Source organism: Pseudorca crassidens, chromosome X (assembly GCF_039906515.1).
Source record: "Pseudorca crassidens isolate mPseCra1 chromosome X, mPseCra1.hap1, whole genome shotgun sequence".
Classification (NCBI taxonomy): domain Eukaryota; kingdom Metazoa; phylum Chordata; class Mammalia; order Artiodactyla; family Delphinidae; genus Pseudorca; species Pseudorca crassidens.
Genome location: NC_090317.1, coordinates 65,399,183 through 65,426,281, shown reverse-complemented (window position 1 = coordinate 65,426,281; position 27,099 = coordinate 65,399,183).

Here is a 27,099-nt window from a genome sequence, read left to right as displayed (position 1 = left end):
AGTCCCAGAGGAGGATTTGGGCCACTTCATAACATCCATTTTATATATATATATATATATATATATATATATATATATATATATATATATCAAGTCTGCTTAAAGTACTGGTGAAGCACTGATTCATATTTGGATTTAATATGTAACAACGTGAAATTAAATTTATCAAAATGTACTGATATGGTCATGATTGGAAGATAATTTCTCAGTTGTGTACTATTTTAAATTCAGACGTTAAGATAAAGACAATGGCTTTCATGTAAATAATGCATAATAAAGAAATAGCTTGCTATAATCAGTAAAAGAAAATGGTGAAAGCAAAGCTTTACAGACAAAATCTCAGACAAAATCTACAGACAAAAAGAAGCATACACATACACACTCACAAAAAGAGGAAAAGGGGAAAAAATATCTATCTTGCTACCAAAGTCCACCTCCTCAATTTGGGATGATTTGTTTTCTATTCAGGTATTCCACAGATGCAGGGTACATCAAGTTGATTGTGGAGATTTAACCGCTGCTCCTGAGGCTGAGGGGAGAAATTTCCCTTTCTGTTCTTTGTTCCCATAGCTCCCGGGGTTCAGCTTTGGATATGGCCCCGTCTCTGCGTGTAGGTCGCCTGAGGGCCTCTGTTCTTCACATAGACAGGACGGGGTTAAAGGAGGAGCTGATTCGGGGGCTCTGGCTCACTCAGGCCGGGGGGAGGGAGTGGTACGGATGCGGGGCGAGCCTGCAGCAGCAGAGGCCAGCATGACGTTGCACCAGCCTGAGGCGCGCCCTGCGTTCATCCAGGGAAGTTGTCCCTGGATCACTGGACCCTGGCAGTGGCGGGCTGCACAGACCCCCGGGAGGGGAGGTGTGGATAGTGACCTGTGCTCGCACACAGGCTTCTTGGTGGCAGCAGCAGCAGCCTTAGCATCTCATGCCCGTCTCTGGGCTCCATGCTGATAGCTGCAGCTCACGCTCGTCTCTGGGGCTCCTTTAAGCAGCGCTCTTAATCCCCTCTCTTTGCACACCAGGAAACAAAGAGGGAAGAAAAAGCCTCTTGCCTCTTTGGCAGGTCCAGACTTTTTCCCGCACTCCCTCCCGGCTAGCCGTGGTGCACTAACCTCTTCAGGCTGTGTTCATACCTCCAAGCCCCATCCTCTCCCTGTGATCCGACCAAAACCGAGCCTGAGCTCCCAGCCCTCGCCTGCCCTGGCAGGTGAGCAGACAAGCCTCTCGGGTTGGCAAGTGCTGGTCAGCACCGAGCCTCTGTGCGGGAATCTCTCTGCTTTGCCCTCCACACACCTGTTGCTGTGCTCTCCTTCACAGCTCCGAAGCTTCACCCCTCCATTACCCCCAGTCTACGCCCGCGAAGGAGCTTCCTAGTGTGTGGAAACCTTTACTCCTTCACAGATCCCTCCCACTGGTGCAGGTCCCATCCCTATTCTTTTGTCTCTGTTTTGTCTTTTTTCTTTTGCCCTACCCAGGTACGTGTTGGTTTCTTGCCTTTTGGGAGGTCTGAGGTCTTCTGCCACTGTTCAGCAGGTGTCCTGTAAGAGTTGTTCCACATGTAGTTGTAGTTCTGATGTATTTGTTGGGAGAAAGGCAATCTCCACATCTTACTCTTCTGCCATTTTCCTCAACCTCTAAATTTTTTTTCTTAATAATTATTTTTTATTTTAATAATTTTAATTTATTTTCTCTTACTTTATTTTATCCTCTTTTTTTCTTTCTTTCTTTCTATTTTTTCTCCCTTTTCTTCTGAGCTGTGTGGAGTACAGTCTCTTGGGGCCCCAGCCAGGCATCAGGGCTCTGCCACAGAGCTGGGAGACCCAACTTCATGACACTGGTCCACAGGAGACCTTCCAGCTCCATGTAATATCAAATGGCAAAAATCTCCGAGAGATCTCCATCTCAAAACCAACACCCAGCTTCACTCTATGACCAGCAAGCTATAGTGCTGGATACACTATGCCAAACAACTAGCAAGACAGGAACACAGCCTCATGCATTAGCAGAGAGGCTGCCTAAAATCATAACAAGGCCACAGACACCCCAAAACACGCCACCAGATGTGGACCTGCCCACCAAAAAGACAAGATCCACCCTCATCCAGCAGAACACAGGCACTAGTCCTCTCCATCAGGAATCCAACACAACCCACTGAACCAACCTTAGCCACTGGGGACAGACACCAAAAACAATGGGAACTACGAACCTACAGCCTGCAAAAAGGAGAGCACAAACACAGTAAGATAAGCAAAATGAAAAGACAAAAAAACCACACAGCAGATGAAGGAGCAAGTTAAAAACCCTCCAGACCTAACAAATGAAGTGGAAATAGGCAGTCTACCTGCAAAAGAATTCAGAATAATGATAGTGAACATGATCCAAAATCTTGGAAATAGAATAGAGAACGTGCCAGAAACATTTAACAAGGAACTAGAAGAACTAAAGAGGAAACAAGCAATGATGAAGAACACAATAAATGAAATTAAAAATACTCTAGAAGGGATCAGTAGCAGATCAATAAGTGAGGCAGAAGAACGGATAAGTGACCTGGAAGATAAAATAGTGGAAATAACTGCTGCAGAGAAGAATAAAGAAAAAAGAATGAAAAGAGCTGAGGAGAGTCTCAGAGACTTCTGGGACAACATTAAATGCACCAACATTCGCAATATAGGGTTCCCAGAAGAAAAAGAGAAAAAGAAAGAGACTGAGAAAATATTTGAAGAGATTATAGTTGGAAACTTCCCTAATATGGGAAAGGAAATAGTTAATCAAGTCCAGGAAGCACAGAAAGTCCCATACAGGATAAATCCAAGGAGAAACACACCAAGACACATATTAATCAAACTGTCAAAAACTATATACAAAGAAAACATATTAAAAGCAGCAAGGGAAAAACAACAAATAACACACAAAGGGATCCCCATGAGGTTAACAGCTGATCTTTCAGCAGAAACTCTGCAAGCCAGAAGGGACTGGCAGGACATATTTAAAGTGGCATGGACATACATACACTACCAAACATAGAATAGATATCTGGTGGGAAGCAGCCACATAGCACAGGGAGATCAGCTAGGTGCTTTGTGACTACCTGGATGTGGTGGGATGGGGAGGGTGGGAGGGAGGCAGACAAAAGAGGGAGGAGATGTGGGAACATGTGTATATGTATGACTGATTCACTTTGTTATAAAGCAGAAACTAACACACCATTATGAAGCAATTATACTCCAATAAAGATGTTTTAAAAAATAAATAAATAAATAAAGTGATGAAGGAGAAAAACCTACAACCAAGACTACTCTACCCAGCAAAGATCTCATTCAGATTTGATGAAGAAATTAAAACCTTTACAGACAAGCAAAAGCTGAGAGTTCAGCACCACCAAACCAGCTTTACAACAAATGCTAAAGGAACTTCTCTAGGCAAGAAACACAAGAGAAGGAAAAGACCTACAGTAACAAACCCAAAACAATTAGGAAAATGGGAATAGGAACCTGCATATTGATAATTACCTTAAATGTAAATGGATTAAATGCTCCTACCAAAAGACACAGACTGGCTGAATGGATACAAAAACAAGACCTATATATACACTGTCTACAACAGACCCACTTCAGACCTAGGGATACATACAGACTGAAAGTGAGGGGATGGAAAAAGATATTCCATGAAAATGGAAACCAAAAGAAAGCTGGAGTAGCAATTTTCATATCAGACAAAATAGACTTTAAAATAAAGACTATTACAAGAGACAAAGAAGGACACTACATAATGATCAAGGGATCGATCCAAGAAGATATAACAATTGTAAATATTTATGCACCCAACATAGGAGCACCTCAATACATAAGGCAAATACTAACAGCCATAAAAGGGGAACTTGACAGTAACACAATCATAGTAGGGGACTTTAACACACCAGTTTCACCAATGGACAGATCATCCAAAATGAAAATAAATAAGGAAACACAAGCTTTAAATGATACATTAAACAAGATGGACTTAATTGATATTTATAGGACATTCCATCCAAAAACAACAGAATACATATTTTTCTCAAGTGCTCATGGAACATTCTCCAGGATAGATCATATCTTGGGTCACAAATCTAGCCTTGGTAAATTCAAGAAAATTGAAATTGTATGAAGTGTCTTTTCCAACCACAATGCTATGAGACTAGTTATCAATGACAGGAAAAGATCTGTAAAAAATACAAACACATGGAGGCTAAACAACCAAACCAATCTAACAGAAACAAACAAAGATGCATGCAGAAAAGGAAAAAATAAAATAAGAAAAAGATAGAAAAACCAAAAAACCCCAAGAGAACAAACAAACAAAATAATTAAAAAATGAGAACAATCCAAAAGGGCTCAACTAACATAAAAAAAAAGCTGGAAAAACAAAAGAGAAAGCAAACAAGCAAATAAAATAGGAGAAAACATAAAATAAACATACAAAAACAATAAAAAAATGAACAAAATAAAATTTAAAGAAGAACCAAAAACACAAAAAGGAAAAAAATACACATAACAACGAAAATGTAAAATAAAAATAGGAAAATAAAAAATATATATATTTTAATGAAAATATTAAAATAATAATAAAAACAACCACAACACCAACAACTGAACAAAACGTAACAAGCAATAAAAGAATAATAGTAAGAAGAATATTCTTCTGGGGCCTCCTCTGTCAGTGTCCTTGCTCCTGAAGTGAGCCAGAGCCAATCCTTGCCTCCCTAGGAGGCCCTCCAGTACCTCTAGGTAAGTCTCTGGACCTGCTGTGGGCATGGTGGGACATGTTCAGACACTGACCTGACCCAATTTTTACATGTACTTGTCCTCAAAGTCCACTGCTGCTATGGTTAGACTGGTGGGAACACTCATTGCCTATTCAGGTATTCCACAGATGCAGGATTTACCAAGCCAATCTCAGGGATTTAATCTATGGCTTGTGTAGCTGCATGGAAATATTTCCATTCGTCTTCCTTAGTCACCCAGCCCCTGGGGCTCACCTTTGGAGGCTGGGGCTCATCTTTGGTTTTGACTCCACCTCTACATGTGCACCACCCTCAAATGTCTGTCCCACCCAGTCAAGAGGGTGCAAAAGCAGTGGCTAATTGGGGCACACTTATTCCCTCAGGTGGGGGAGGGTATGGCAGCCACATTTGGGGTGCACGCAAGTTGCCTAGGGCAAAGGGGACCAGCAGACAGTTGCAAAAGATTGAGGCATGCTTGCTCTTTTGGGAGTCCCTCCTACTGCCCGTTGAGGCAGGGACTGGCATGTGGGGGCAGTGGCAGCCTCGCCCCTTGCACGCCACTCAACAATGGTGCCCCATTTCCTAGGCAGACCACGCTTCTTCTAGGGACATTCCCAGGCATGGTGCCCCTTATTCCCATCCCCTCTGTTGTATCCACACAGTCAACAGCAGTCCTCTCCCTGGATCCACTCTCTTAACCCCACGCTTTAGCACTCAGCCCTTGCCAGCACTGGCAGATTTCCGTCTCAGGCAGAGACACCCAGTACTGATTCCCAAGGAGGCTTTCGGATGGGTGTTGCTCAGGACCCCAAAGCCTATGTGGGTGGAGGATGCCTTGGCTTGAGGGACAGGTGAGCCTACCCAGATGGGAGCCCCTTCCAGTACCTGTGGAGGCTGAAGAAGCCGGCAGGTGGTGAAAAGGGTTGTAAAGGCAGCCCCTCCCCCTGCACATGACTCAACAACAATGCCTTGCTTTTATGGTGTCCTGGACTTTTCTCACAAACTTTCTTGGTTGTGCAGTTCCTTACTCCTGCCCCTTCAGGATGTCTTTCCACAGCCAACAACTGTCCCTTCCCTGGGTCTGTGCTCCAAACTCCACTTTCCAGCACCCAGATACCCCTGGCAACAGGCAACTCACAACTCACGCTGGGATGTGCAAAGCTGCAGCACAGACTATGCACACAGTCCTTACTTTGCCCTGCCTTCCACAGATCATCTGCTGCATTCTCTAAGACTCATTATATTTATTTTATATCTCCAAGAGTGCTCATCACTGTGCTAGGCATACAGTAGGCACTTTATAAAGACTTTTTGAAAGCTCTCATGATACTTACTTTAGCATTCTTAACCAATGTATTGTAGATTTGGGAGAAAAAAATTCAAGTCAGATTCTTTCAGTAATAATTTAAATAAGGGTGGTGTCTGTAATGCTTTTTAAGTTCTAAATTTGGAAAAATATATTGGTTCTATGAAGGTTCTCCCTGTTCTCAGCAGCACACATTGAGATAAGTTCCATTATGGGGGTTTAATATCTTGAAACAGCATCTATTCCACCAGAAGGAATAATGTCCCTGAATGCTAAATCCACTAGAGATAATTAAGGTATCCTTTGTGACAGCTGAGTGAGTACTATTTGGGGATTCAGAAGACCTGAGTTCTGGCCTCAACTTTGCTCTTATCTCCTTGTGTGTCTGGGCAAGACACTCTCCCTATCTGGGCTACAGTTTCCTCATCTGTAAAATTAAGGTTCGGGCTTACATGACCTCTATATTTATTTAAAGCTCTTGAAATTAGATTTCCAATTTATTTTATAGAAGGAATTCATGACTGAGCTCTTTTGTCCTTCAGATCTTCCATGTGTATTTAGAAATGAATGTACTTAAACAACCAGACTTCAATTATGGGTTTTGTACTCTCCATTGGTAAGACCTAAAAAATCACAGCAAAGTAGTAAGTATACTGAACTTTGAATCAGATTCTTGGATCCTTTATCTGGCTTCACCATTGACTCACTGTGTGAGTTAACTGTGTCATTTCACCTCGGACTTCAGTTTTCCTCTTGCCCAATGAGGGATACTGCTTGTCTCTCCCACGTTGTAGGGATTTTGTGATAATCTAATGGAATAACAGATGTAAAAGATCTTTGAAAAAGATAAGCTCTTTTTTTTTCTTTTTTTTTTTTGCGGTACGCGGGCCTCTCACTGTTGTGGCCTCTCCCGTTGCGGAGCACAGGCTCTGGACGTGCAGGCTCAGTGGCCAAGGCTCACGGGCCTAGCCTCTCCGTGGCATGTGGGATCTTCCCGGACTGGGGCACGAACCTATGTCCCCTGCATCGGCAGGTGGACTCTCAACCACTGCGCCACCAGGGAAGCCCAAAAAAGATAAACTGTTTTAAAAATCTGAATTGATGTGGCACCTAACAACAGTAAAAACAATAATAATAATTAACACTTAGTATTCATCATACATTCTCACCACGTCAAGCACATGCTCTGTTATTTTGTTAAATGTAATTTTCTCAGTAAGGACTTTGCTGACCACTCTGTTTATAATTATACACCTCAACTCATGCTTCCATCCCCTTATTCTGCTTTATTGTTTATGGCACTTATAATCTGCTAACATCCTATATAATTTAATTCAATCTGTTATTGTCTGTCTCTGTTCACTAGAATGTATAATCCATAAGGAAAGGATTTGATCTGTTTTGTTCCTTCCTTTTCCCCCAACATTTAAAACTGTGGACTTATACATAGCAGACAGTCAATAAATATTTGTTGAATAAGTAAATCCTGCCAGATAAACCTGTTTTCTTCCCATCTATGTACATACAGTATCAGCTTCTGTGAAATCAACACCTTTTTTTTAATCCAGAAGAGTCAGTCTTTGTGCTATGCAGGTAGCCTGTTGGCAATCTTGTTATCTTAGAAGGTACTGAGGAAAGATGAGGCTTTTTCTTTAGACATAATCAGCCTTTTAAGGCCACTCTCCCACAAGGTTAGCCTTATGGTTAGGTGAGATAGGTAGTTATTCTCTTTTAGGGGGATTGCTTAATGTAATGTTTCACCTTGTGGTCCAAAACCATGTCTACCATGTATTAAATATGTGACTTTGATCATGGTACTAGAATATCTTCAGTCCTCTGTTTTCTCATCTTTGTGATGGAGACTACAGCAGTACTTTCCTCATAAAGATTTTGAATGGCCAAATAGGACATTATACACAAAGCACTTAACCCAGTGCCTGGAACATTGTAAGAAACAAAGCAAAGAAATAGTAGTCTTATTTATGTGATGTCATTGGGGATGGTTTCTAGAAAGACTTCCAAGTCTCTCCTTCACTGCTGAAAGTATGTATGGCCTTCTATAAACATCCGTCAATCCCCACAAAATGCAAATTCCATAAGGCACTTATCTATGGAACCTGAGAATATATGTATACTCCCATGCCTGGGCGCTTGATGAGGAAGGGGAGTGGAGGAATATCAGGTGGAAAGGAGGCTAAAAATTCTGAAAATGCACTTCACCAACTTCACACAATTGAACTCGCTGGCCTTTATGATTGGAGCTTGGTCCATAGTACTTATGGAAATATTCCTAAGGCAAGTGCTTCACAATAGAGAGTTCTGGGATACTGGAATCCATGCTGTGATTTGGAAGCTTGTCTTCTGCCAACATGCTTTTCATGGATGCCAAATAAGTAGGCAAAAATCTTCCTTCAACAAACTGAATGAGTATATGCTGCATGCACTTAGGCATAAACTTCCAACCCTCCCTTGGATGAAGCTGTAATTCAGCAATATCACATCCCATTTATGGATGAGAGATATTCTCTGACTTAGAATTTCCTCCTGACTGATTTCCTTTGTCAGATGAAAGGAGAGGCTACCTTGGCTTAAACATCACCTCCTCAGACTGATTGATCACATGCAAAGGAAAATCAAATAAACTCCACCCTCACACAAGACATCAGTGGGGTGTCACATTTCAGGCTGGAAATCATACCCCAACAAGAGTGCTCTCCCCTGGGATGGCAGACACAGGCTACCACATGCCTATTTGGCTTGCTTCCAGATGGTGTGTGTTTGGAGCTACTCATGGGAGATCATTAACCTACATAGGAGACATTTGTTCCCTTTTGCTATTTCACTTAAGATAGAGCAGAGATGAGTTTCAAAGAGAATGTTTCCATCTATCCACAATGCCAAGGGACAAGTATTACCTGTTCTGCCTCCAAAACTGGATGGATATGAGCATAATGGAGTCAACTCGACCCTTGAAAGAGATGGTCTGAATGAAAATACAGCATAAAGTCACAAAGATGAGTTATTCAATTTACTCCTCTGGAAATTAATTAGGATACACACACACACACACACACGCACACATATTTAGAATGCTGTTTGTTCTGAATTGGAGGAGAGTGGATATGTATCCATGATTGGAAAGGATGTCTATAAATACTCCTTCACTTTTCTAGAGTATTTTACATGCATTATCTTGTTTAAGACAGACAACAGCACTGTGAGGTAGGTCAGACAAATCATACTCCATTTGGGGATTATCAAACTGAGGCTTAGGGAGGTTAAATGACCTGTCCAAAATCTTATGGTTAAAACTAAGATGAAAACCCCAGTATACAGACTTCTATCTTTAATATTTTAGAAGTCAGCTATGAATGAGTTTCTCACCACCTTTCCAAGTGGATCTAGGGGAAGAGTTGCTCTACATTGACTGTCATTCCACTCTGGTAGACATTAACTTATAAGAACCAAATTATGCACTCTCATCTTCTTTTATTCATTCCCAGAACATCCATTATATTCTTTGGCATAAAGTATTAGCCAGGTAGCAGAAAATTACATATTCTCAGTATAAATACAAAGTGACAATTTAAAGTTCAAAAATCCTAGCAAAAGGACTAAATCTTTGTTTATTATTATGTTTATAAAGAACCAGTTGAAGGGAAAAAGCAAAGATCTAGAGAAAGTTTAATGTCTATGAAAAGCAAAGAGTGGAAGTGTCAAACTTAAGCAGCCTTAATGTTATAAGTTATGGAAGGAAAAGAAAAAAGATGATGAAGGCCCACACCCACTACAAATCTGAGTAACACATTAGTAGCCATAGCTCTGTTTCAGCATTGCCCTTATAGAGCCTTTCTTGGTATGCAGGCTCCTCTTTACCCACACCCCTTCTTTCAGTATCCTGTTTCCTCACTCTTGTCTTTTTACACTATGCCTGATCTCCCTGAGTGATACTTCATGTTTCCACCTCCAGTTCCCCGCTCCATCTATGATACCCATTGCTTCTTGCTACCCTGTTCCCTTAACTCACTAAGGACTGTAACGTCCTTTCTCTCATAACTATTGAGAAAATAAAAAATAACTTGAATTGTAAAAATCTGCACCGCCATTTGTTGAGCTGGGATAACAGACACAGATAAAGCTAGCTGCAAAGTTAACAGGAAAGAATATTTTCCCAAAACTCATGTTGCAGCTAAAAAAATGTCCTAACAACTCCGTCTTTGAATGACTGCTGTTTTCTTACTGAGGAACATTGTTCTCTAAAATCATTGACTACCAGAAACTTCACTGTTAGAAATTATATGAATAAGAATGAAATATCCCACTATTGCCTGGAGGATCTAAGTCATTTTGACCAGAGAATCAGCCCTAATTTATGAACCAAGTGCCAGCTTCAGATAATTTTTCCACATCTATTTTAATTTTATTGGTTCCAAGGAAACAGGGCCCTGGTTCCACTTCCACAGTCTAGACCAGATGTTGATTCTTTTACACATAACCTTGCTTTGCTTTGAGCCTAAGAAAACATTGCTTCTTGCCTTATCTCTGCTCCACAATGTCTGGGGCCTTAGCTGGGGAGACCAGGTAGAAGCAACTCAATAGTTGGGATTTGGAATCATCTGGACATTGCTTTACTCACATGTACAGAGCCTGGGCTTAGATAATTCAACGACTAGAAATGCCAAAATGACTGCCTAGATGAGGCCTCTCCACTTGGCTTGGCTTCCTCATAGCAAAGCAGGCTCGAGGTAGTTGAACTTCTTAATTGATGGCTCTGTGCTCCAAGCATGAATTTTCCATTTAGTAAAGCAGAAACTCATGGCCTTTTATGACAGCCTCAAAAGTCACACAGTATCACTTCTGCCATACTCTGTTGATTGATGAGTCACAAGCCTGCCCAGACTCAAGGAGAGAGGACATAGATCCATCTCTCAGTGGAAGGAGTATTCAAGAATTTGGGGCCATGTTTGAAAATTGCCCCTGGGTGTATCAAGCACATAGTTTTGTAAAAAAGTGCTATGTTAGTATCTTTACAGCAGTTTCAAAGAAGAACCAGATGTGTCTCTTCACCTCAGGGATGATATATTCAAAAAGGATTTACTGATATCTTGCTGTGGAATATTACATATGTCACTTACCCTCTCTGAAACTTTTTCTTTATCTGAGTAATAAAATAATAAATTTTATCCATCAACTCCCAACCATTATAGAGTTAGAAAAATAAAATCAGGTCATCGTGGTAGCCAGCCTCCAAGAGAGCTCCTAATAATCTCCACCTCTTCATTCCCTTATGTAGTCTCCTTCCACATTATACCAAGGTTAGTCTATATAGCCAATAACATACAGCAGAAGTGACAGTATGCCAGTACCATACTGTCTTGATTACTGTAGCTTTGTAGTATAGTCTGAAGTCAGGGAGCCTGATTCCTCCAGCTCCGTTTTTCTTTCTCAAGATTGCTTTGGCTATTTGGGGTCTTTTGTGTTTCCATACAAATTGTGGAATTTTTTGTTCTAGTTCTGTGAAAAATGCCAGTGGTAGTTTGATAGGGATTGCATTGAATCTGTAGATTGTTTTGGGTTGTAGTCATTTTCACAGTGTTGATTCTTCCAATCCAACAACATGGTATATCTCTCCATCTATTTGTATCATCTTTAATTTCTTTCATCAGTGTCTTATAATTTTCTGCATACAGGTCTTTTGTATCCTTAGGTAGGTTTATTCTTAGATATTTTATTATTTTTGTTGCAATGGTAAATGGGAGTGTTTCCTTAATTTTACTTTCAGATTTTTCATCATTAGTGTATAGGAATGCAGGAGATTTCTGTGCATCCTGCTACTTTATCAAATTCATTGATTAGCTCTAGTGGTTTTCTCGTAACATCTTTAGGATTCTCTATGTATACAATCATGTCATCTGCAAACAGTGACAGCTTTACTTCTTCTTTTCCGATTTGGATTCCTTTTATTTCCTTTTCTTCTCTTATTGCTGTGGCTACAACTTCCAAAACTATGTTGGATAAGAGTGGTGAGTGTGGGCAACCTTGTCTTGTTCCTGACCTTAGTGGAAATGCTTTCAGTTTTTCACCATTGAGGATGATGTTGGCTCTGGGTTTGTCATATATGACCTTTATTATGTTGAGGAAAGTTCCCTCTATGCCTACTTTCTGCAGGGTTTTTATCATAAATGGGTGTTGAATTTTGTTGAAAGCTTTCTCTGCATCTATTGAGATGATCATATGGTTTTTATTCTTCAATTTTTTTTATATGGTGTATCAAATTGATTGATTTGCATATATTAAAGAATCCTTGCATCCCTGGGATAAATCCCACTTGATCATGGTGTATGATCCTTTTAATGTGTTGTTGGATTCTGTTTTTGCTAGTATTTTGTTGAGAATTTTTGCATCTATATTCATCAATGTTATTGGTCTGTAATTTCCTTTTTTTGTAGTATCGTTGTCTTGTTTTGGTATCAGGGTGATGGCGGCCTTGTAGAATGAGTTTGGGAGTGTTCTTCCCTCTGCTATATTTTGGAAGAATTTGAGAAGGATAGGTGTTAACTCTTCTCTAAATGTTTGATAGAATTTGCCAGTGAAGCCATCTGGTCCTGGGCTTTTGTTTGTTGGAAGATTTTTAATCACAGTTTCAGTTTCAGTGCTTGTGATTGGTCTGTTCATATTTTCCAAATCTTCCTGCTTCAGTCTCAGAAGGTAGTGCATTTCTAAGAATTTGTCCATTTCTTCCAGGTTGTCCGTTTTATTGGCATAGAGCTGCTTGTAATAATCTCTCATGATCTTTTGTACACCGGTCAGAATGGCCATCATCAAAAAATCTACAAACAATAAATGCTGGAGAGGGTGTGGAGAAAAGGGAACCCTCTTGCACTGTTGGTGGGAATGTAAATTGATACAGCCACTATGGGGAATAGTATGGAGGTTCTTTTAAAAACTAAAAATAGAACTACCATATGACCCAGCAATACCACTACTGGGCATATCCCCTGAGAAAACCATAATTCAAAAAGAGTCATGTACCAAAATGTTCACTGCAGTTCTATTTACAATAGCCAGGACATGGAAGCAACCTAAGTGTCCATCAACAGATAAGGAAGATATGGCACATATATACAATGGAATATTACTCAGCCATAAAAAGAAAAGAAATTGAGTTATTTGTAGTGAGGTGGATGGACCTAGCGTCTTTCATACAGAGTGAAGTAAGTCAGAAAAAGAAAAACAAATACTGTATGCTAACACATATATATGGAATCTAAAAAAAGAAAAAAAAAAGGTCATGAAGAACCTAGGGGCAAGACGAGAATAAAGACACAGACCTACTAGAGAATGGACTTGAGGGTACCGGGAGGGGTAAGTGTAAGCTGGGACTAAGTGAGAGAGTGGCATGGACCTATATGTACTACCAAACATAAAATAGATAGCTAATGGGAAGCAGCTGCATAGCACAGGGAGATCAGTTAGGTGGTTTGTGACCACCTAGAGGGGTGGGATAGGGAGGGTGGCAGGGAGGGAGATGCAAGAGGGAAGAGTAATGGGGACATATGTATATGTATAACTGATTCACTTTGTTAAAAAGCCGAAACTAACACACCATTGTAAAGCAATTATCTTCCAATAAAGATCTTAAAAAAAAAAAAAGAAGTGATAGTATGTCACTTCCAAGATCAGGTTATAAAATTCTTCATTTGGGACACTCTCTTCCTTGCTGGTTTCCTTTCTCTTTCTTGTATCACTTGATTTGTGAATGAAACAATGTTGTAATCAGCCTTATTGAGAAGTTAGCATGGCAAGAAAATCAGGCCTTCTGATGTGAGCTTGAGTGAGCTTGAAATCTCATGAGAGACCCAGAGCCAGAATGATCCAGTAAAGCTGCTTCTAGATTCCTGACCTACAGAAATTGCATCATAATAAATGTTTGTCTTAAGCTTCTCAATCTTGGGGTAATTTATTATGCAGTTACAGAAAATATCATGTAGGAGTACTTCATACGACTATAAAAGAGCATTCTTAAGCTGATGTAGATGAACAAGGCTATTTGGATGTCTAGCCTTATTAACTAACAATCTCTGTGCATATGCAATTTTAGTTTGATGTGGAACAGGGTGGTATGAGATGTTATTCCTAAAAAACATAAATTCACAGTAAAGAAGGATCTTCATGTGTGGGTTTTCTCTTGAAATTTGTCTGTAAACATAGGTCATTTCACTAGCAAAATACAAGAGAAATATTGAGATGAGAGGTACAAAATAGTGGTTAAAAAAAAAAAAAGTCCTGGAAGCAAGGAACCAACAGATATAAATCCTAATCTCATTTCTTGCTCATCAGTTGTGTGACCTTGGGCTAGAGACTACCTCCCACTGAATCTCAGTTTCTTTATCAGTAAATAAGAGAAGAATCAACTATATTAGTGGGTTTTGAAACTTTTTGACCATGGCTCACAATAAGAAATATATTTTACATTACAATCCAGTCCACATATATGAATATATGTATCTAAATTTAAATAGAAATTTCCTGATACAATACTTTATCATTTCTGCATGAGATGCATGTTAATATTATTTTCTGTTCTATTCTCTTCCATAAAAGTCCCACTAATCATAACCTACTAAATTAACTTTATGAGTTGTAGTTGAAAATATAGTTCTACTGGACTATAGATGTTCTATGAAGAACTGTGTCTAGAGTTCCATGATTCTAAGTAAGGAACAAATCTTACTGAGGGCAACAGATTCAGCCAAACACTAGTGCCTTCTACTAAGAAGATGAGTTAAGAGTGAAAGGAAATTGCCATATTTGGAGCAAAATAAAAATAATGATGGCAGAAGGAAGTCAAGGATACATTCAAACTTGGCTATATAAATTTATATGTTTGATTCTTCATTATTTCTAAGGTAGACCAGAACCAAGGACACTAGTGAAGGGAATTGAATACCTGGGTCATCTGGTTAGGGCACCTTTCTCCTTGGACAGATCTGGAAAGACACTGAAAAATTGTCCCTTTTTGGGTTCATTCTTTCCTAAATTCCTTTCAAACATAGATCTCTTTTGTCAACACATTATCTCTTTCCACAAAGTATAATACTGTTGATTGAGGCACAGCAAATGACATGCTAACACATTCCTGAAATTACACACTGAGCACCTTGATTTAAATTTGGATAGAAATGAAACAATTTAGTCATCCATTTATGAAGTGTTGCTTTGATTACACTGTCAATACTTTATAATTTTTCATATTTAGGGAGAATATTATCTTAAATTTGGGGAATTTTTTAGTCATTAGACTAATGTTTATTGAGTATCTCCTGGAGGCTAAATCTTGTCCTAGGTGCTGGAGATGCAACATTGACTAAGGCAAAGAAGATCTCTATTCACATGGAGCCTTCACTGGTGTTGTTCCAGTGAACCAATTATATTAACGTGTACTTCCATATGCTGCAGGCAGTGTTAACCTACTTTTTGACCTGATTAACATAAGGTACTTAGAGGGAAGGGAATTGAGCTTAGTGGAATATATCTTATAACCTAAGGAAAAATATATAAAGACTATGTAGATCCAAGTAAAATGGCCTGGGGCAGGGGGAACATGGATCTTGTTGTCTAATGACCTGCAACCATTTGCAGCACTGCAGCCACTAAAAGCCAGGAAATTTTAGTTACAGTATCTCGAACATTAATCCATTCACTTTAAGAAACTTATGTAATCCAATCAACAAGCAAGGTCTACAGGGGCCCTGGATGAATATTCAAGATTTCAAAGATACAATGGGAGAGTTAGCTCTGAAATATGACTGATTGAAACAACTTCCACCTAGGGTGACTGAGGCTCTGACGCACATACACATGAAAGGGAAAAGGAAAGAAGACTAAGTGGACATCGTTTATTCTAACTGTTCTGGGTGTTGCTTTCTGAAACTACATAAATAGTGCAAACTTTGTAACTGGGTCTATGAGCACATTGGCTAAACCTCTAACTTGTTTTGACTTCAGGTAGTATATTTTTATTTATTCTTTTTTTTAATTGTTTCCCTACTAGACACCAAGGTCACACTGAATCATTGTGTGTACGTGCTATTCTTTCTCTTTTGAAACCTTGAAGTGATGTACCCCTGTCATATTTGATGTTTGGTCTTTGTGATGAAAGGAATAGAAGTGTCTTTGTTTCATGCATTCAAAAAGAGCTGGATGGCCAGGGTGGGTGTGCTTTCAGGCACATCCCTGCATCCCTGGTATCTTGAATTTCCTGAATTGTATCAAACTATAGGACACCAGCCCTCCTCAAAGGAATATCTGCTAGCAGCTGCCAGCTGCAAATGTGTGGTCTCAAGGCCTCCTCCTGGAAGTACTCAAGTCAAGGATTTCAGCCTCCAACTAATACTTTCTTAACCAGCACCTTTACTTCTTGCCAGCTGTGATGATAATTCTTTGGAAAGAACTCATGGAACTAAGTGTAACATTGCAGATTTTGCCTTTATAAGGCTATCCCACCCGCACTTTGTAGTCCAGTGGAAGAAAATTCAAGTGCTTCTGGAATCTGTGTCTCCCAGGCTCTAGTTTTCAGTTTTGCTCAAATAAAACTCTCTTCTACTCTCATTATGAATTGTATGTTGATTTTCCCCATGGACACAATAGAAATTAACCAGTTCACTTAGGTTGTTTCCATCTCTGGGCTATTGTAAATAGAGCTGCAATGAACATTTTGGTACATGACTCTTTTTGAATTTTGGTTTTCTCAGTGCCCATCATCGGATGAATGGATAAAGAAGATGTGGCACATATATACAATGGAATATTACTCAGCCATAAAAAGAAACAAAATTGAGCTATTTGTAATGAGGTGGATAGACCTAGAGTCTGTCATACAGAGTGAAGTAAGTCAGAAAGAAAAAGACAAATACCGTATGCTAACACATATATATGGAATTTAAGAAAAAAAATGTCATGAAGAACCTAGGGGTAAGGCAGGAATAAAGACACAGACCTCCTAGAGAACGGACTTGAGGTTATGGGGAGGGGGAAGGGTGAGCTGTGACAGGGCGAGAGAGAGTCATGGACATATACACACTAACAAACGTAGTAAGGTAGATAGCTGGTGGGAAGCAGCCGCATGGCACAGGGATATTGGCTCGGTGCTTTGTGACAGCCTGGAGGGGTGGGATAGGGAGGGTGGGAGGGAGGGAGACGTAAGAGGGAAGACATATGGGAGCATATGTTTATGTATGACTGATTCACTTTGTTATAAAGCAGAAACTAACACACCATTGTAAAGCAATTATACCCCAATAAAGATGTTAAAAAAAAAAAGAAATTAACCAGTTCAAATGGAAAACAAAACAAAATAGATCAAATAAACAACAACAAAAAAGAACAAGCCAAACCAACTCAAAATCCCAAATTTGGCCAACTGGAAAATATTATCAACTAAATTGGAAACGCTTGCAAATGTATGTAGCGTTCTGTACAACTACATGTTAGCACTTTTGGTAGAGAAGCCATTGTTGGGCAACACAACAGGCAACAGGGCTAACAACTTCAATTTTAATTTCAAGAAGAAAAATAATATAAAATGCCCAAGCCACTCTCAATCTTCTTGCCCAATTGATTACTGAAACACAGCTCAGCAAAATCTGTCCCTGCAATCTTGGTGGTCATTTATATCCTCGTGAAAAACCCTGGGAGGGCATCAAGGCATTTGGATGATGCAACAACAGAGCCCAGATGTAGACTTACCACTTGATGTGCTGGATGAATCCATGGTGGGAGAACCAATCAGATTGCACAGAAACTGCTGACCAACTGTCTATTTATTCTTTTTAACTGAGATAGCATTTAAGATCTGGTCCCATAGCAACTACTTTGAAGTGTATAATACAGTATTGTTAACTATAATCACAATGCTATGTATTAGATCTCCAAAACTTATTCATCTTCAAACTGCAAATTTGTATACTTTTATCAACATCTCCCCATTTCCCCCATCCCCCAACCCCTGGTAGCCACCAATCTACTCTATGTTTCTATGAGTTCAGTTTTTTTAGAGTCTACATATAAATGATATTGTCTTTGTCTGTCTTATGTCACTTAGCATAATTCCCTCAAGGTCCATCCATGTTGTTGCAAATGGTAGGACTTCTTTTTTTTCTCTCGTAGATGCATGGTAGGTAGGTAGATAGATAGATAGATAAATAGTTAGATAATCACAGATAGATATCACATCTTCCTTATCCATTCATGCATTGACCAATGGATATGTTTTTTTTCCATATCCAGTGGATATGTTACAGTTTTTACCATAGCTTGGCTATTGTGAATAATGCTGCCATAAACATGGGAGTGTAGATGTCTTTTTGATAACCTGTTTTCATTTATTTTGGATATATGCTCAGAAGTGGTATTGATGGATCTTATGATAGTTCTACTTTTAATTTTTTGAGGAATCTCCATACTCTTTTCTATAGTGGCTAAGTCAACTAATTTACATTCCCACCACAGTGCACAAGGGTTTCTTTTTTCCACATTCTCATCAATACTTGTTATCGCTTGTCTTTTTGACAACAGTCATTCTAACAGGTATGAAGTGATACCTCCTTGTGGTCTTAATTTGCATTTCCCTGATGATTAGTGATGTTGAGCATCTTTTCATTTACCTGTTAACCATTCATATGTCTTCTTTGGAGAAATGTCTATTCAGGTCTTCTGTCCACTTATCAATTGGATTGTTGGGAGTTTTTGTTATTGAATTTTATTAGTTCCTTATATATTTTGGATATTAACCTCTTTTCAGATACATGGTTTGAGAATATTTTCTCCCATTCCATAGGTTGCCCATTTCATTTTGTTGATGGTTTCCTTTGCTGTGCAGAATCATTTTTAGTTCAATGTAGTCCCACTTATTGATTTTTGCTTTTATTTTTTGCGCTTTTGGTGTTATATCCAAACAATCATTGTTAAGACAAATGTCAAGGTTTTTTTTTTAACCTATGCATTATCTAAGACTTTTAAGATTTCAGGTCTTATAATTAAATCTTTAATCCATTTTGAGTTAATTTTTGTGAATGGTGCAAGATGAGATCCAATTCATTCCTTTCTTGTGGTTATCCACTTTTCCCAACACCATTTATTGAAGAGACTTTTCTTTCCACATTGAGTATTTTTGACTCTCTTGTCAAATATCAGTTAACTGTATATGCAGGGATTTATTTCTGGCCTCTCGATTCTGTTCCATTGATGTAAGTGTCTGTTTATGTGTCAGTACCATAGTGCTTTGATTATTTTTTTTTACTATAGTTTGAGATCAGGAAGTGTGACACCACCAGCTTTGTTCTTCTTCCTCAGGATTTCTTTGGCTATTCTGGGTCTTTTCTTGGATCCATACAAATTTTAGGGTTGTTTTTCCTATTTCTGTGAAAAGCTCCACTGGAATTTTGATAGGAATGGCATTGAATATATAGATGACTTTGGACAGTATGAGCATTTTAACAATATTAATTCTTCTAATCCATGAACATGGCATATATTTTTATTTATTTGTTTCTTTTTCAATGTCTTTCACCAAAGTCTTGTAGTTTTCAGTACATAGATATTTCACCTCCTTGGATAAATTTATTCCTAAGTATTTTAATTTTTTATGCTATTGTGAATGTGATTGCTATCTTTATTTCTTTTTTCAGTTATTTTGTTGTTATTGTACAGAAACACAACTAACTTCTGTATGCTGATATTATATCTTACAAATTTACCGAATTCATTAATTAGTTCTAAAACTTTTTTTGGTGGAATCTTTAGGATTTTCTCTATGTAAGATCATATCATCTGTGAAGAGAAACAATTTTGCTTCTTCCTTTCCAATTTGGATGCCTTTATTTCTTTTTCTTTCTTGATTTCTCTAGCTAGGACTTCCACTACTATGTTGAATAAAAGTTGTGCAAGTGGACACTCTTGTTTTGTTCCTCTTTTTAAAGATAAAGCTTCCAAATTTTCATGGTTGAGTATGATATTAGCTGTGGTTTAGTCATATATGGCCTTTGCTATGTTGAGTTTTTCATCATGAAAGGATGTTATGTTTTGTCAAATGTTTTTATGCATGTATTGAAATGACCATGTGACTTTTGTCTTTCATTCTATTAATGTAGCAGATCACATTTACTGATTTGTGTATGTTAAACCATCCTTGTATCCCAGAGATAAAATCCCACTTCTTCATGGTGTGTGATCCTTTTATTGTGCTATTGAATTCAGTTTCCTAATATTTCGTTAAGAATTTTTGTATCTATGTTCATCAGAGTTATAGGCCTCTAGTTTTCTTTACTTGTATGGTCCTCATCTAGTTTTGCTGAAAGGGTAATGCTGGCCTCATAAAATGAGTTTTAGAGCATTCCCTCCTCTTCAATTTTTTTGGAATTTTTTGAGAGGATTGGGGGTTAATTTTTCTTTAAAATTTGGTAAAAGTTTGGTAAAAAACCACCTGAGGTTTTTTTCTGCATGGTGAGGTTTTTGATTACTGATTCAATCTCCTTACTAATTATTTGCCTGTTTATATTTTCTATTTTTCATGATCCAGCCTTGCAAGTTGTATGTTTCCAGGAATTTATGCATTTCTTCTAGGTTATCTAATGTGTTGGCATATAATTATTTATAGTATTCTCTTATGATTCTATGCATTTCTGTGGTACCAGTTATAATGTCTCCTCTTTCATTTCTAATTTCACTTATTTTAGTCTTCTCTCTCTTTTTCATACTCTAGCTAAAGGTTTACCAACTTTTAAAAAAAATACAGCTCTTAATTTGTTGATTTTTCTATTGTTTTTCTGGACTCTGTTTTATTTATTTCCATTCTGATCTTTGTTATTTCCTTCCTTCTACTAAATGCAGTACGTTTAAAATCAAACAAACTAACTTAACCATATCCAGACTAAAGAACATGGGAACCAGATCTCAAAGAAAAGACTTAGCCAATGGCTACAGGTTTAAGATGTTTTTTCTATTCTATTTGTTAATTTATTCATCCTACCAACAGATATTTATTGAAAACCTGCTATGGGCTAAGAAAAGTACTAGCCACTTGGGATATACATAGTCTCTACATTCCTGAAAAAGTGAAGGGAGAGGTGAAAAGAAACCAATGACATAATCAATAAATAAATGCAAAACTAGGGGGAAAAAGAGTCTGAGGAGCAGAATTTTAACCTCTTGCCCTCTTGTATACATTGGGAGGAATCATTTGTGTGCCCTGTTGTGGTGTCTGAAATACCAGCATTCATTTTGGGGGATTCTAGGAAGTTTGTCAGTGTTTCAAATTTCTTCAATAAAGTAAAAATACCCTCAGGGTAAGACATACTTCAAGTATGCAGGCTGTCCCTTTCATCCCTTGTTCTTCCACTACTCCATGTGAGTAAGGCCAATTCTCCTGGCCCACAGAAAGTACAGGGAGAAACAGCTGTCCAAGTTGCTGTGGTCCCAAAAGAGCTTCTACAAATCAACAAGACAATGTGTCTCTGCTATTTTCCATTTCAAAATTCTTTCCAGGCAAAAATATGTACCCATATAATTTTTAAGGTATGTTAAATTTGGCAAAAGTCAGTGAGAAAAACTTTTAATCACCATACCTGGAAGTTCTCAAGACTGTGGGCTCAATTTAACCCTTTCATATTAACCACATCATTTCTGTAAAGACTCCATCTTTTGTCTATGGTACAGACTCCTCTCATACTTCTTACCAGACTTGCTCCCAAGATCTCAGTTATATGTGGCTTCATTCCTAATTACTGTTGACTTCATTTGCATATGTTTTTCCAATGTATGACTATAATCATAAACTGAGTCTTAGCATCAGGGTACTCAGGAATGGTTCCTGATCAATTTTGTCTTTACTGGAAATTTCATCTAGTCCAACTCCCAACTGTTTTCTTGTCTTCCCTTACTATTGTGATTAAAATAATGCAAAATATTCCACAGTTCTCTTGGCTTCTACCTAGTTTTATTTTTTTATCTATAATATCTCATGGATTTGCATACTCTTCTAAATTTACTAGCTTAACTCCATTCATTTCTGCAGTCTTGTTTTGATAACTTTTCCTCCTCTAGCATGATAGATTTATCTTTGATCAACATGACCCATTCAACAGTTTCTTCTTCCCTAAATGTCTTTTTTCCTAAAAAGTAGGCTTATTTTAGCCATTTTAATAGCCATATTAGTATAACCTAACATTGATATTAGCATAGTCACCTATTGAACATTATCAATAAATTAAAGTTCATCATTTAATAGCTTATTGTGAAGCAGTTGATAGCTTTTTGGGAGCAAGGATTTTTTTAAGAATACTCCTGGAGCAGGAAAGTGTATGGGATGTAGGTGTAAGTTGGGAGGTGAGGTTATAACAAAGACTAATTTTCCAAACTTCAGAATTCTGCTTTGGATTAGTCTTTCCCTCCCAGGGAACATTTGGTGCTAGTTTCAAAGAAAAAAAATTAAATCTCTGCACAAAGATTTTTAAACTAAAATTTAGCCCAATATATTTCCATGTTCCACTTAGCTGTCTGGAAGCTTAGAGGTAAATTAAAATACATAAAATGAGATAACGAAGGATTCAATACAGTGTTGGCACACTAGAAATGCTCAAAAATATTAATTCCCTTCAAAATTGGAGTTAAATTATATAACTGACTAATCTCAGGGGCATAGGTATTGTCTCTTCTGTTTCCTTTACAGAGGTTTTTCTTAAGGTATGGTCCCGAGGCCAGCAGAAACAAAATCAACTGAGAGCTTGTTAGAAATGCAGACTCCCATATCTCAACCCAGGCATACTGAATTAGATATTCTGGAGTTGAGGCCCATAATTTGGGTTTTAACATGCCTTTTAGAAAATTCTGGTAGATACATATGCCTGAGAACCAAAGCTATAGACAACTCTGTTTTTTCCTTAAATGTTTTAAAATATGTATTAAATGAACTGAATATCTTACTACAAAGAAGATTTAAGTTGGAACAGAACTCCTTCCTACAAATCTCTTCAGTAACTCCAAGATCCAATCCAGTATAAGTCCTATTTTTAAATATTCAGGGTTTTTTTTTTTTGCCTGTTTATCATTTAAAGTTGTCCTACTGCCCACGCTGGTAATTGAAAATAGATTGCACTAAAACATTCAAGTTGTGAGTCAGGCATGTGTTTTAATTAGGTCATGCTGCTAATGTTGTTCCATTCTATTAACTTCACTTCTTATGCTTACTGCCCCCCAAATCCCTAATCCTTCTCCACTGAAGCTTTCCTTGGAATCCACCAAATAATAAATAGCCTGCCTAAATATCTTCAGGTGTCTTGAAGAATCATCTGATTATAGATGCTATCTCTGTACAAACTGCTTTGGGCTATTAAACTTCTTGGCCTCCAATACAGAGATCTGTTTTCTGCACATACACACCCCCACACCAGCAGTAAGAGCAAAAATTTGTCACTTTCCAGTGGCTCCAGGTGGAAAGGTCCTTAAATTGGAAATCTTCCTGGAAATGTGTAGGCCCATCAGGGATGTTATGCCCCTATAAGGCCTGTTGAAAATCTGCTAACAAATTAATTGTCTGAAAAGTTAAGCTACAGTTTGACAAATGTGTGGAGGAGGGAAGGCACATGCCAGAAGAGTGCCCTCCTGACACTGCCTATGGGGGGCAGTTAAGGCAGCATCAAATTACAGGTTTGGGGGCCAGTTTATGTAACACAAAAGAAAACAGTGTAACATGTGGCAGACACAGACCTGCAGAGAGGAAAACAGCTAATAAAAACTGTGTAAAGTAAGTGGAAATTCCTTCTCTAGTCAGATCTCAATACAGTTAAAACAATAAACAATTATAACATCCTCTTTGCTTGTTGTACAACTAGGAATAGTCAGAAACAAATGGATGGGCTGGAGAAAACCATTGCAGGCAAAGAAATTTCCAATATCCAGTCAAGTCAAATTCTGATGTCTTCAAGTAGCAGCAAGAAGCACGGTGAAAGAAGCACTGAACTGGAAACCGAGAGTCCTGGATTTTTGTCCAGGCTCTGTCACATTTTGGCTATGTGACTGTGAGCTTCATTATTACTTGAAATTCTCTCACAGAAATTACTTTAATATCATGTCCTTGACTTTTACTGAAGATCAATATGACAAATGTCCATATGAAAAATATTTTTTTATGTTTAGAAAGTCTTCTATTTTAAAGACAAACATACACAATCCCATATTATCTATATTACCTTATTTAATCCTCAAAAATAACCTATGAAAGAGGTATTATCTTGATGATTACAAATAAGGAAACTCAGACATAAAGAGGACACTAAGTAAGTGATGTTGCTGGAGTTTGAGTCTGTCTCTGCCAACACCAAATTCTATGTTCTTATCTGTTGTGTTTCGCTAGGTACAGATGCTCTGTCTGTAAGGGTTTACAGATTTATTCGATTTTGGTATTATGAAGAATGCTACTTCATTTGTCTCACTGGGATGTATTTCTTTATCAGATAATAAAAACTACATAACAGTATATTTTTTCTTTTGATTTGTCTCCTTAGAAAGTGAAAGCTAAGGTTTATGCTCAGTTTTTATAACTACCTTTTAGCTTTTTCTTGATTTCCACTACATTCTCCCCTCCTTTACATAGCTGTTGCTCTTTTCTAATTGTCCTATTATGTCTGTCTATTTTATTATAAGCTGCACAAAACTTTTGAGGAAGTATATAATGTATAAATAATAAGTCATTTCACTTGCTTTGGACTCAAATTCTTCATCCATAAAATGAAAGATGGGGTAAAGAGGGTAATCATTGACCCAATAAGGTATCTTCTAATTGTAAAAAATTCAGGTTTCCTCAGACATTCTTTGGCCTTGTTTCTATTTTTTTAAATAAAACTAATACAGTCCCATGATTACTATTTTCAAATATTAGGAAAGTATGTAAAGCAAAAAGTAAAACACTTTCTCCTACCCCTGATCCCCCTATTTCCACTTTTCATAGGTAGAAAAACTTATTATGTATCCTTTGATAAATGTCCTATGGCTAGATATATAAACATACATACGTATTATTAACTTAGCTATTGCTGCATAGCAATATTATCAAAAACTTAGAGCCTTAAAACAACATACACTTATTATCTCACAGTTTTGCTGAGACGGGAGTCTGCACATGGCTTGGCTGAGTCCTCTGCTTTAAGGATTCACAAAGCTGCAATCAAGGTGTCAGTTGGCGCTATGGTTTTATCTAAGACTTGACTGGGGAAGGATTTCCTTCCAAGCTCATGTAGTTGTTGGCAGTATTTTCTATGTGAGCTGTCAGACAGAGGCTGCCCTCAATTTCTTGTCACATGGACAGTCTTAGTCCATTTGGGCTACCATAATAAAATTAAAATAGATTGGGTGGTTTCTAAACAACTGAAATTTATTTCTTACAGTTCTGGGGGTTGGGAAATCCAAGATCAAGGTACCAGCATATTCAGTGTCTTGTGAGAGTCCACCACCCAGTTCATAATCAGTGTCTTTTTTCTGTGTCCTCATATGGTGGAAAGGGTGAGCTAGCTCTCTGGGGTCTCTTTTAAAAGAACACTAATCCAAATCCCTTATGAGGCATAGCCCTCATGACCTAAGCAGCTCCCAAAGTCCCACCTCCAAGTACCATCACCTTGGAGGTTAGAATTTCAACATATGCATTCTGGGGGTACAGAAACATTCAGTCCACAGTATAGATCTTCCCAGCATGGCTTCTTGCTTCCTCAAAAGCAGCAAAGGAGAGAGCATCTTCTCACAACATAAGCCTTGCAATCTGACGTAATAATGCATAAGTAATCACCTATCATGCCATATTCTATTGATTAGAGATAAGTTACAGGTCCTGCCCACACTCAAGGGGGAGGGGATTATACAAAGGTGTAATTACAAGGAGGCAGAGATCATGGTGGCAACCTTAGAGTTTACCTTCCACAATCATTTTTTTTCACAAGAATTAAAAGGAAATCATGGTCTATATTCTGTTCTGTACTTTGCTTGTTTTCCCATAAAAATAAATCTTCCATATTTTCTCATAGCAGCACATAGAGATGTACCTTATACTTTTTAATATGTCCCTCATATTCCACAATGCAAATATACCACAATTATTTAACTCATCCCTCCTTTAATAATAGTTAAGTCATTCTACTTTTTTGCTAGTATTAATGCTGCAATAGACATTTCTGCATATGTACCAGTGAGTACATCTGTGAGTATATGCATAGCTAAAATTTTAGTAGTGTAATTTCTGCTTCAAAAGGTATACACATAAAATTTTTGCTGAATGGTGTACACAGTAAGCCAGCTCTGAATATCATCAAACATTTTAACATTTGCCAATCTGATGGTTTAAAATGGTGGGGTTTTCTTTAACTCCAAAAAACTTTGTTTCTTAAAAAAAAGAATATCCTTCTTACATAACCATAGTAAAATTATCAAAATTAACATTGATACGATACTGTTATCTACCCTACCAACCTTATTCATATTTTAACAAACATCCTAATAATTTCCTTTGTAGCAAAAGTCTTTAATTTTAAAATATTTTAAAAGATGTATCTCTGCTCTAGTTAGGACCAGGTACCACATTCAGCTATCACGTCTCTTTAGTCTTCTTTAATCTCTTTCATGACCTCAAAGGCTTTTTTTAAAGTTTAATTTTATTTATTTTTTTATACAGCATGTTCCTATTAGCCATCAATTTTATACACATCAGTGTATACATGTCAATCCCAATCGCCCAATTCATCACACCACCACTCCCACCACCCCGCCGCTTCCCCACATGGTGTCCATATGATTGTTCTCTACATCTGTGTCTCAATTTCTGCCCTGCAAACCAGTTCATCTGTACCATTTCTCTAGGTGCCACATATATGCGTTAATATACGATATTTGTTTTTCTCTTTCTGACTTACTTCACACTGTATGAGAGTCTCTAGATGCATCCATGTCTCAACAAATGACCCAATTTCATTCCTTTTTATGGCTGAGTAATAATCCA